Raw genomic sequence first — 13,127 nt, 5'->3', positions numbered from 1 at the left:
ACCGTAAACCTAATATCAGCCTTAAATGTTATAATCCAGATAAACCATAAATATAATAACATTAGTCTTACATGTTATAAACCAGACAAACCGTAAATATAATAACGTTAGTCTTACATGTTATAAACCAGACAAACCGTAAATATAATAACATCAGTCTTACATGTTATAAACCAGACAAACCGTAAATATAATAACATTAGTCTTACATGTTATAAACCAGACAAACCGTAAACCTAATATCAGCCTTAAATGTTATAATCCAGATAAACCATAAATATAATAACATTAGTCTTACATGTTATAAACCAGACAAACCGTAAATACAGTAACATCAGTCTTACGTGTTATAAACCAGACAAACCGTAAATATAATAACAGTTACCCATAGATGTAATATTTCCAGTAACTGTGAATTTAATAAAAATTAAAGTTAAATATAATAATATTACATAAAAGCATTACATTTAAGGCTGATATTGAATTAGGTCAAATTTATTACATTTATGCATAAGAGCATTACATTTAAGGTTGATATTGAATTAGGTCAAATTTATTACATTTATGCATAAGAGCATTACATTTAAGGTTGATCATAAATTATGTCACGGTTATTACATGTATACACTTATTAACGTTTGTTTTGCAATCAAAGGTTCACCTTTCTTCAGGTGGCGTTGTAAAAAAAATTATATTTTTGATTTATGTAACCAAGGCTACTAATGTTTAATACCACCAATTCTTTTTTAAAGTTTCATTTCTATTGTATTTCATCACTTGTATAATCCTTATATGAATCAAACTCATTATTTGATATTTACACGGTAAATAAAATTACAGATGTTCAATTCTAAACGTTTCTGCATTTACATTTTACACAACCAATTGCTGCTAATCTTACGTTTCTTTACAGTAGAACACACCACTTTGGACATTAGTCAAACAATTCACTAACGGTAACTTCAGTAAATAAACTAATAAAGGGAAGCGAACAACATGTATATCTGAATATACCGTATTGAACTCTACACAACTATAATGATATATACTGAATATGTTGTTCTATATGTATGGCTGTTATGAATTGTTTCCTTTGTCTCAGTTTTGGGTATTACCTGGGCGCTTTTCGGTGAAATTAGGTGTAGCGTCTTCATAGACGATGATGTCAGACAGATAGCAATGATTATTTAGATGTACATATGGACATGGAACACAATTAATTTTACTATATGTTCTCTACATTTGTTTCTCAGTACTGACCTTTCCACTGTGTGACAATCAATACAAATCATATGTTAATCTAAAATACCTTCAAAGATGACTTCACGGTGAAGTTCTTGTCAAAGGTTGACCTGCTCTGTTTTGAGATGCTGGACTGTCAACATAGCAGCATGTAAACAGAACACAGATTCACTTCCGGATCATTTCCAAGGCCTTATTACTCAGTGTGTACTGTCGCCAAAATGCACACAGACAACAACACCCTGAGCTCATATTATCAAGAATAAACAGTTACCTTTAAATCCCTACCAAAAATGCATAAATAAAACTCTTCTATCGCCACCAAAATGAGAGAGGAAAAAATGTTCTAAAAATAGACTAGAACTACATTCGTGGGTACTGAACTGGAAGTATTAATTGTGACGTGATTCCATATCAGCAATTATACACATCTTAAGCTCTACATCTCTTTGCAAACAGTTTCGTATTTTGCATAGGGTTAGATTTTTAATGAAAAATAGTTTCCCAAGATATACTCACTGTTATACTGACTATTAAAAGACATTGATTATCTTAGATATCATTAAAACGACTTTTAATTCCCTTTAATTTGGTGTATGATTGAGGGTGCCATTTGGGCTATAGAGTATACAGTTTGGCCTTACTTCAGATGTGCTCGTATAAAAAGAACTGCTAGCTCCGCTTGGTCATTGTCACTTCCTGTGGTTCAGAGGTAAATTGTAAGAAGAAACCTGCAACTTATTTACATTTTATATATTTTTAATTCATTCATTGTACATTCAAAGGCTGGCATTGTCTAGTCTGGCAATATTCGTTTTCTCTATTTTAATAACTGCTAAAGATAATATACTTCAGACTAATTCATGCTGATTGTTCGAGTTCATGGGAGCAGTCGTTTTAGTTAGCAATGTGCTTAGAGCAGGTACATTTTCTACAATATCCATAGAAATTTCAGCCATATGAAAGTAACATAGATGTTAGCCAACATTCTCTCCATTGTGCATATTGCAAATGTAAAGAGCTTCGTTTTATGTCTGTCATACTCTCAAAAATGAATAATATCTTTAGAGCGCCCTCTTACGGCCATCTGCAGGGTATCAACTCTTGTTAAAAATAATAAGAATTACCCTGTCTTACCCATGTTTATCATGAGTGATATTGGATTTTGTAAGGATCATTTATGACCCATACTGAATGGAATAAAATAAGGTTTAGAAAACGTACATTTTGAAAACCAAGAGTGGTTTCACTTTTCAGACTCTCCCATGGTATTCGAATTAATCGTATGACCATGTACTAAGCCAAAGGATACATTACTAGAAACAAGTATAACTATTGAAATTCATATACATTTGCATGTTTCTCATTTTAATTTACAGAAAAACAGTTTTAACTTTACATAACTGCAGAAACTGATATGAAGAAAAAGTCGATAAACGTTATGTATACATCGAGATAAAGAAAGGACTAAAAAATATTATTAAAAATTGTACCTCAGTCTTGTTGGTGCCCAAACATAAGCTTTCATTGTACTCTGTATATGAACTGTATATTTTATATTGTCATGGACACCTGCATTAAATATTATTCCAGTAGTAGGTAAGTTTCTAATTGCATGTTTAGTTTCTACGATATTATTTGGGGCCACCTGATAGCCCCAGAATCTGCATTTCGAAATATCCTAATCGAATGTAAGCAAACTTTGCTTGCCAGAACCTTTACTCCCGTTTATCCAGCTTGGCATTGTTTATTGGTGCATTTAACTGTAACAAGTCCAAGTCCAAGATGGAAACAATATTTGGACAAAATTGTCTATGCTCATGAGATACTGTTAGTAACGCTTTCTTCTATTGCTTTAGTACCGTTGTTGAATAACATAAAACGGCCACATAAAAAATGTTATGTTAAAAATTGGAAACCATTTCCATACCTGAAATAACCTTTTTACAGCAAACATTATGAGTCATGAGGGATAGAAGGTTAAAAACCATTACAATGTGTTACAGTATTCCAAACATGCTCTAAAGTTGCCCCAAATATATTTTTTCCAGTTAATTACTTCATAATGATTTGGGAAAACAACCACTACCACTCAAACCCAGCCCTCCTTGGATAACACCTATAAGTGAAATGCAATAAGTTATTTGCCCACCTAGGTCTCAGCTAGACTGAGTGAGCTCCTCAATGCCCACCTAGGTATCAGCTAGACTGAATGAGCTCCTCATTGTCCACCTAGGCATCAGCGAGACTGAGTGAGCTCCTCATTGCCGACCTAGGTATCAGCTAGACTGAATGACTTCCTCATTGCCCAACTAGGTATCAGCTAGACTGAATGAGCTCCTCATTGCTCACCTAGGAATCAACTAGACCAAATGAGCTCCTCATTGCACATCTAAGTATTAGCTACACTCTAAATGAGCTCCTCAATGACCACCTAGATATCAGCTAGACTAAGTAAACACCTCATTGCCTACCTGAGAATCAGCTAGACTGAGTGAGCTCCTCATTGCCCACCTAGGCATCAGCTAGACTGAGTGAGCTCATCATTGCCCATCTAGGTATTAGCTCGACTCTGAATGAGCACCTCAATGCCCACCTAGATATCAGCTAGACTGAGTGAGCTCCTCATTGCCCACCTAGGTAACAGCTAGACTGAATGAGCTCCTCAATCCATACCTAGGTATCAGCTAGAATGTTTGAGCTCCTCATTGCCCACCTAGGAATCAACTAGACCAAATGATCTCCTCATTGCACATCTAGGTATTAGCTACACTCTGAATGAGCTCCTCAATGACCACCTAGATATCAGCTAGACTAAGTAACCACCTCATTGCCTACCTGAGAATCAGCTAGACTGAGTGAGCTCCTCATTGCCCACCTAGGCATCAGCTAGACTGAGTGAGCTCATCATTGCCCATCTAGGTATTAGCTCGACTCTGAGTGAGATCATCAATGCCCACCTAGGTATCAGCTAGACTGAGTGAGCTCCACATTGCCCACTTAGGAATCAGCTAGACTGAATGAGCTCCTCATTGCGCACCTAGGCATCAGCCAGACTGAGTGAGCTCCTCATTGCTGACCTAGGTATCAGCTAGACTGAATGAGCTCCACATTGCCCACTTAGGAATCAGCTAGACTGAATGAGCTCCTCATTGCGCACCTAGGCATCAGCCAGACTGAGTGAGCTCCTCATTGCTGACCTAGGTATGAGCTAGACTGAATGAGCTCCTCATTGCCCACCTAGGTATCAGCTACACTGAATGAGCGCCTCATTGCCCACCTCGGTATTAGCGAGACTGAATGAGCTCTTCATTGCCCACCTCGGTATCAGCGAGACTGAGTGAGCTCCTCATTGCCCACCTCGGTATCAGCTAGACTGAATGAGCTCATCATTGTCCACCTAGGTATCAGCTAGACTGAATGAGCTCCTCATTGCCCAATTAGGCATCAGGTAGACTGAGTGAGGTCCTCATTGCCCACCTAGGTATAAACTAGACTGAATGACTTCCTCATTGCAAAACAAGATATCAGCTAGAATTAATGAGCTCCTCATTGCCGACCTAGGTATCAGCTAGACTGAGTGAGCTCCTCGTTGCATATCTAGGTATTAGCTAGATCCTGAATGGGCTCTTCAATGCCCACCTAGATATAAGCTAGACTGAATGAGCTCCTCATTGCCCACCTCGATATATGCTAGACTGAGTGAGCTCCTCATTGTCCACCTAGATATCAGCTAGACTGAGTGAGCTCCTCATTGCCCACCTCGGTATCAGCTAGACTGAATGAGCTTCTCATTGCCCACCTAGGTATCAGCTAGACTGAATGAGCCCCTCGTTGCCCACCGAGGTAACAGCTAAACTGAATGAGCTCCTCAATGCATACCTAGGTATCAGCTAGACTGAGTGAGCTCCTCATTGCCCACCTAGGAATTAGATAGACTGAATGAGCTCCTCATTGCCCACCTAGACATCAGATAGACTAAGTAAGCTCCTCATTGCCGACCTAGGTATCAGCTAGACTGAATGAGCTCCTCGTTGCCCACCTAGGTATCAGCTAGACTGAATGAGCTCCTCAATGACCACCTCGGTATTAACTAGACTGAGTGAGCTCGTCATTGCCCACCTCGGTATCAGCGAGACTGAGTGAGCTCCTCATTGCCCACCTAGGTATCAACTAGACTGAATGACTTCCTCATTGCAAAACAAGGTATCAGCTAGAATTAATGAGCTCCTTATTGCCCACCTAGGTATCAGATAGACTGAGTGAGCTCCTCGTTGCACATCTAGGTATTAGCTAGATCCTGAGTGGGCTCTTCAATGCCCACCTAGATATCAGCTAGACTGAATGAGCTCCTCATTGCCGACCTCGATATATGCTAGACTGAGTGAGCTCCTCATTGTCCACCTAGATATCAGCTAGACTGAGTGAGCTCCTCATTGCCCACCTCGGCATCAGCTAGACTGAATGAGCTTCTCATTGCCCACCTAGATATCAGCTAGACTGAATGAGCTCCTCGTTGCCCACCGGGGTAACAGCTAGACTAAATGAGTTCCTCAATGCATACCTAGGTATCAGCTAGACTGAGTGAGCTCCTCATTGCACACGTAGGTATCAGCTCGCCAGAGTGAGCTCATCAATGCCAACCTAGGTATCAGCTAGACAGAATGAGCTCCTCATTGCCCACCTAGGAATTAGCTAGACTGAATGAGCTCCTCATTGCCCACCTAGACATCATCCAGACTAAGTAAGCTCCTCATTTTCGACCTAGGTGTCCGCTAGACTGAATGAGCTCCTCGTTGCCCACTTAGGTATCAGCTGGATTGAATGAACTCCTCATTGCCAATCTAGGTATCAGCTAGACTGAGTGATCTCCTCGTTGCCCACCGAGGTAACAGTTAGACTGAATGAGTTCCTCAATGCATACCTAGGTATCAGCTAGACTGAGTGAGCTCCTCATTGCACACGTAGGTATCAGCTAGCCAGAGTGAGCTCATCAATGCCAACCTAGGTATCAGATAGACAGAATGAGCTCCTCATTGCCCACCTAGGAATTAGCTAGACTGAATGAGCTCCTCATTGCCCACCTAGACATCAGCCAGACTAAGTAAGCTCCTCATTGCCGACCTAGGTGTCAGCTAGACTGAATGAGCTCCTCGTTGCCCACTTAGGTATCAGCTGGATTAAATGAGCTCCTCAATGCCCATCTAGGTATCAGCTAGACTGAGTGAGCTCCTCATTGCCCACCTAGGTATCAGCTAGACTGTGTGAGCTCCTCAACGCCCACCTAGGTATCAGCTAGACTGAATGAGCTGCTCAATGACCATCTCGGTATCAACTAGACTGAGTAAGCTCCTCATTGCCCACCTAGGCATCAGCTACACTGTGTGAGCTCCTCATTGCCCATTCAGGTATTAGCTAGATTCGGAATGAGCTCCTCAATGCCCACCTAGATATCAGCTAGACTGAATGATACCTCATTGCCTACCTAGGTATGAGCTAGACTGAATGAGCTCCTCATTGCCCACCTAGACATCAGCCAGACTAAGTAAGCTCCTCATTTCCCACCAAAGTATCAGCTAGACTGATTGAGCTTCTATTTGCCCACCTAGGTATCAGCTAGACTGAGTGAGCTCCTCAATGCCTACCTAGGTATCAGGTAGACTGAATGAGCTCCTCAATGCCCACCTCGGTATCAACTAGACTGAGTGAGCTCCTCATTGTCCACCTAGGTATCAGCTAGACTGAACGAGCTCCTCATTGCCCACCTAGATATCAGCTAGAGTGAATGAACATCTCATTGCCCACCTAGGTATCAGCTAGACTGAATGAGCCCCTCGTTGCCCACCGAGGTAACAGCTAGACTGAATGAGCTCCTCAATGCATACCTAGGTATCAGCTAGACTGAGTGAGCTCCTCATTGCCCACCTAGGAATTAGATAGACTGAATGAGCTCCTCATTGCCCACCTAGACATCAGATAGACTAAGTAAGCTCCTCATTGCCGACCTAGGTGTCAGCTAGACTGAATGAGCTCCTCGTTGCCCACCTAGGTATCAGCTAGACTGAATGAGCTCCTCAATGACCACCTCGGTATCAACTAGACTGAGTGAGCTCGTCATTGCCCACCTCGGTATCAGCGAGACTGAGTGAGCTCCTCATTGCCCACCTAGGTATCAACTAGACTGAATGACTTCCTCATTGCAAAACAAGGTATCAGCTAGAATTAATGAGCTCCTTATTGCCCACCTAGGTATCAGCTAGACTGAGTGAGCTCCTCGTTGCACATCTAGGTATTAGCTAGATCCTGAGTGGGCTCTTCAGTGCCCACCTAGATATCAGCTAGACTGAATGAGCTCCTCATTGCCGACCTCGATATATGCTAGATTGAGTGAGCTCCTCATTGTCCACCTAGATATCAGCTAGACTGAGTGAGCTCCTCATTGCCCACCTCGGCATCAGCTAGACTGAATGAGCTTCTCATTGCCCACCTAGGTATCAGCTAGACTGAATGAGCTCCTCGTTGCCCACCGAGGTAACAGCTAGACTGAATGATTTCCTCAATGCATACATAGGTATCAGCTAGACTGAGTGAGCTCCTCATTGCACACGTAGGTATCAGCTAGCCAGAGTGAGCTCATCAATGCCAACCTAGGTATCAGATAGACAGAATGAGCTCCTCATTGCCCACCTAGGAATTAGCTAGACTGAATGAGCTCCTCATTGCCCACCTAGACATCAGCCAGACTAAGTAAGCTCCTCATTGCCGACCTAGGTGTCAGCTAGACTGAATGAGCTCCTCGTTGCCCACTTAGGTATCAGCTGGATTGAATGAGCTCCTCAATGCCCATCTAGGTATCAGCTAGACTGAGTGAGCTCCTCATTGCCCACCTAGGTATCAGCTAGACTGAGTGAGCTCCTCAACGCCCACCTAGGTATCAGCTAGACTGAATGAGCAGCTCAATGACCATCTCAGTATCAACTAGACTGAGTAAGCTCCTCATTGCCCACCTAGGCATCAGCTACACTGTGTGAGCTCCTCATTGCCCATTCAGGTATTAGCTAGACTCGCAATGAGCTCCTCAATGCCCACCTATATATCAGCTAGACTGAATGATACCTCATTGCCTACCTAGGTATGAGCTAGACTGAATGAGCTCCTCATTGCCCACCTAGGCATCAGCCAGACTAAGTAAGCTCCTCATTTCCCACCAAAGTATCAGCTAGACTGATTTAGCTTCTATTTGCCCACCTAGGTATCAGCTAGACTGAGTGAGCTCCTCATTGCTCACCTAGTTATCAGCTAGACTGAGTGAGCTCCTCAATGCCTACCTAGGTATCAGGTAGACTGAATGAGCTCCTCAATGCCCACCTCGGTATCAACTAGACTGAGTGAGCTCCTCATTGTCCACCTAGGTATCAGCTAGACTGAACGAGCTCCTCATTGCCCACCTAGATATCAGCTAGAGTGAATGAACATCTCATTGCCCACCTAGGAATCAGCTAAACTGAATGAGCTCCTCATTGCCCACCTAGGAATCAGCTAGACTGTGTGAGCTCCTCATTGCCCATATATTTATTATTTAGACTCTGAATGAGCTCCTCAATGCACATCTACATATCAGCTAGACTAAATGAACACCTCATTGTCTACCTAGGAATCAGCTGGATTGAATGAGCTCCTCATTGCCCACCTAGGTATCAGCTAGACTGAGTGAGCTCCTCATTGCCCACCTTGGTATCAGCTAGACTGAGTGAGCTCCTCATTGCCCACATAGGAATCAGCCAGACTGAATGAGCTCCTCATTGCCCACCTAGGAATCAGCTAGAGTGAATGAGCTCCTCATTGCCCACCACAACTATCAGCTAGACTGAGTGAGCTCCTCATTGCCCACCTAGGCATCAGCTAGACTGTGTGAGCTCCTCATTGCCCATCCAGGTATTAGCTAGACACTGAATGAGCTCCTCAATGCCAAACTAGATATTAGCTAGACTAAATGGACACATCATTGCCTGCATAGGAATCAGCTAGACTGAGTGAACTCCTCATTGTCCACCTAGGTATCAGCTAGACTGAGTGAGCTCCTCAATGCCCACCTAGGAATCAGCCAGACTGAATGAGCTCCTCATTGCCCACCTAGGAATCAGCTAGAGTGAATGAGCTCCTCATTGCCCACCACAACTATCAGCTAGACTGAGTGAGCTCCTCATTGCCCACCTAGGCATCAGCTAGACTGTGTGAGCTCCTCATTGCCCATCCAGGTATTAGCTAGACACTGAATGAGCTCCTCAATGCCAAACTAGATATTAGCTAGACTAAATGGACACATCATTGCCTGCATAGGAATCAGCTAGACTGAGTGAACTCCTCATTGTCCACCTAGGTATCAGCTAGACTGAGTGAGCTCCTCAATGCCCACCTAGGTATCAGCTAGACTGAATGAGCTCCTCATTGCCCACCTAGGAATCAGCCAGACTGAATGAGCTCCTCATTGCCCACCTAGGAATCAGCTAGAGTGAATGAGCTCCTCATTGCCCACCTAGGAATCAGCTAGACTGAGTGAGCCCCTCATTGCCCACTTCGGCATCAGCTAGACGGTGTGAGCTCCTCATTGCCCATCCAGGTATTAGCTAGACTCTGAATGAGCTCCTCAATGCCCAACTAAATATCAGCTAGACTAAATGAACACCTCATTGCCTACCTAGGAATCAGCTAGATTGAGTGAGCTCCTCATTGCCCACCTAGGCATCAGCTAGACTGAATGAGCTCCTCATTGCCCACCTAGGTATAAGCTAAACTGAGAGAGCTCCTCAATGCCCACCTAGGTATCAGCTAGACTGAATAAGCTCCTGAATGCATACCTAGATATCAGCTAGACTGAGTGAGCTCCTCATTGCCCACCTAGGTATCAGCTAGACTGAATGAGCTCCTCATTGCCCACCTAGGAATCAGCTAGAGTGAATGAGCTCATCATTGCCCACCTAGGAATCAGATAGACTGATTGAGCTCCTCATTGCCCACCAAGGCATCAGCTAGACTGTGGGAGCTCCTCATTGCCCATCTATGTATTAGCTAGACTCTGAATGAGCTCCTCAATTCCCACCTACATATCAGCTAGATTAAATGAACACCTCATTGCCCACCTAGGAATCAGCTAGATTGAATTAGCTCCTCATTGCCCACCAAGGTATCAGCTAGCCTGAGTGAGCTCCTCATTGCCCACCTAGGTATCAGCTAGACTGAGTGAGCTCCTCATTGCCCACCTAGGTATCAGCTAGACTGAGTGAGCTCCTCATTGCCCACCTATTTATCAGCTAGAATGAGTGAGCTTCTCAATGCCCACCTCGGTATCACCTAGACTGAGTGAGCTCCTCATTGCCCACCTAGGCATCAGCTAGACTGTGTGAGCTCCTCATTGCCCATCTAGGTATTAGCTTGACTCTGAATGAGCTCCTCAGTGCCCACCTAGATATCAGCTAGACTGAATGACACCATATTGCTTACCTAGGTATCTTCTAGACTGATTGAGCTCCTCATTGCCCACCTAGGTATCAGCTAGATTGAGTGAGCTCCTCATTTCCCACCAAGGTATCAGCTAGACTGTATGAGCTTCTCGTTGCCCACATTGGTATCAACTAAACTGAGTGAGCTCCTCATTGCCCACCTAGGTATCAGCTAAACTGAGAGAACTCCTCAATGCCCACCTCTGTATCAGCTAGACTGAATGAGCTCCTCATTGCCCACCTAGGTATCAGCTAGACTGAGTGAGATCCTCATGATACAGGGATTGGACATTCACAAGTAACACTTTAGAGCTCGCTCTGTGTCATGTCTGCCGAAGATCTTGAAGATGAAGTGTCCAGATTCTACAAAAATATCATTACAAAAGTCTGATTCCCTATGAATTAGAGCTTGTTTTCGGCAATGAAAGTAGTGGTCACCATGAGTGAAACTGACCTATCTTGTTGGAACTCCATGTAGTCCATTGATACAGCATGTATTACGCTAATTGTATCTACCGTTCTTCAGCGCATTAAGAAGGCAAGATTTATGAGAGGCGAACCAATGACGCTATTGACAGCGGTTCAGATGGTATCTTGTTCAGCCGGGTTATTAGCCCTGATATATTCAAATTTGATGAAAGAGCCAACGTTATGAAAACAATCAAGAAGACCGAAAAATAGATTTTTGTTATGTCCGATATTCTCTATCCCATCGGTGACCGGGGAACGGTAGCCTTTAGGTGTGATTGGTACAAACAGTTTATCTGCGAAGAGTCATAGTAGAAAGTTAGCTGGTACTGAAGTCTGTATTGGTATATCATGTGTTCTGCAGCACACCACTACGTGAAAAGTTTCCATTTAACTTCGAACACCTTTAAAGTAGAGGGCCATCTAGTTTGAGCGATTTCTTCACCACTGGTTGTGAGAATTGTTTGTTCATATGAGCTTGTTTAATAAGACATATACGTGCAACATGAGCAACTCTTGGTTGGGATAAAACACCTGCCTTCATGGGTGCTTGGGAAAACGAGGGATTATCTCGATTGTTCGGAGATTTTTGTTGCAAGATTGATGAGGTCATTGATCCGCGAATTTTATCATCTGAGTGGAGCTATCAGGATGTGGCAAAACTCAGATTATCTTGATTTCTGTATCACCATCGGACTCGGAGGTGCTGGACCGTAAGCGTATGTATCCCGAACGTTCCAATATACGGAAAGAGCATCAATCGCCCACGGCATCGGATCCAGGATTGGTGAGACTAAAGTTGTGAGTTTGGCATTCCACCATATTGTAGATGGTTCCAGCATTTGTCGCTCTATTCCGGTACCTATTTCGATTGAAAGCCTGGGCCTGAAAAGGCCATTCTTTTTGTTTCAGTTGATTCTTCCGAGACAACTTGTCTCTGAATACAGTAAGTTGGTTTTGAATATGACGAACTTCAATGTTGATTTGTCGTTGAAGATCTGGAGAGCTGGTTCCGTCTTGTAGTTTGAGACAAGTCACCACCATGGAACTCTCTGACATAATTAGAACTCCATTCCCAAGTAGGTCCTCCTGACACCAGTGAAAAAGTTTCGAAATGGGTTTCGTCTGGAGAATCTTGATATTTAAGTAACAATTCTGAGGGCGACTCACCCCACTGGCTTCCTGGAATGACGCAAGGGGGTGTGACCCCAGCCTTCTGTGTTCGCTTCCACACCGATTGTGATTTCTGGAGAATGTACTGCAGAAGTGTACCCGACGTGAGCCCATTGAGGTTGCAACATCTTCCGAGATGGAACTTCATATTGGTGCAGATTTTCAGAAGTTGGTCCTATGGAAAATTCTCAGCCTTTATTTGGACAACAAGATCATTATAATGCGTGCAGAAAGAGGCAATACACGACTAAGACGTCCGCTACAGTAATGAGCAAACCCGGCAGATGAAGGAATTTTCGTGCGAGTAGTTCGTCCACTATAAGCGAAGAAGCCACTTTTGTACCGATTTTTCAAATGATTATTCCTCAGTGAGACATACTGTCGTTACTGAGTGGTGAATTACATACATAGATGAACAAAATATTGAGATGCTACGAGGTCAGATTTATCCTTGTCGATAAGGAAACCATGGTTGAGAAGGTGAGTAACAATGAATATCACCTTTTGCTCCAAGATATAACTCACCAGATGTTTCTGTAGGATGTAGTCCAGGGGGTTGATATTTTCGCGATTGGGTTGGTCTGGACATGAGCCATTTCTGAGTCAAACAATCGAGTGAAACCTCAGGGACTGATACTGAGTGTCCAACTGGGAGTGCCCTGAACTGGCAATGGCGTATATGTAGGTGAAACGCAGAAACTTCATCGAAGCTGTGTGAATGGGTATGTAAAGATACACATCTTC

Source organism: Sinohyriopsis cumingii, chromosome 14 (genome assembly GCF_028554795.1).
Source record: "Sinohyriopsis cumingii isolate HCF-2022 chromosome 14, ASM2855479v2, whole genome shotgun sequence".
Lineage (NCBI taxonomy): Eukaryota > Metazoa > Mollusca > Bivalvia > Unionida > Unionidae > Sinohyriopsis > Sinohyriopsis cumingii.
Note: the sequence above shows the minus strand (reverse complement) of the source record.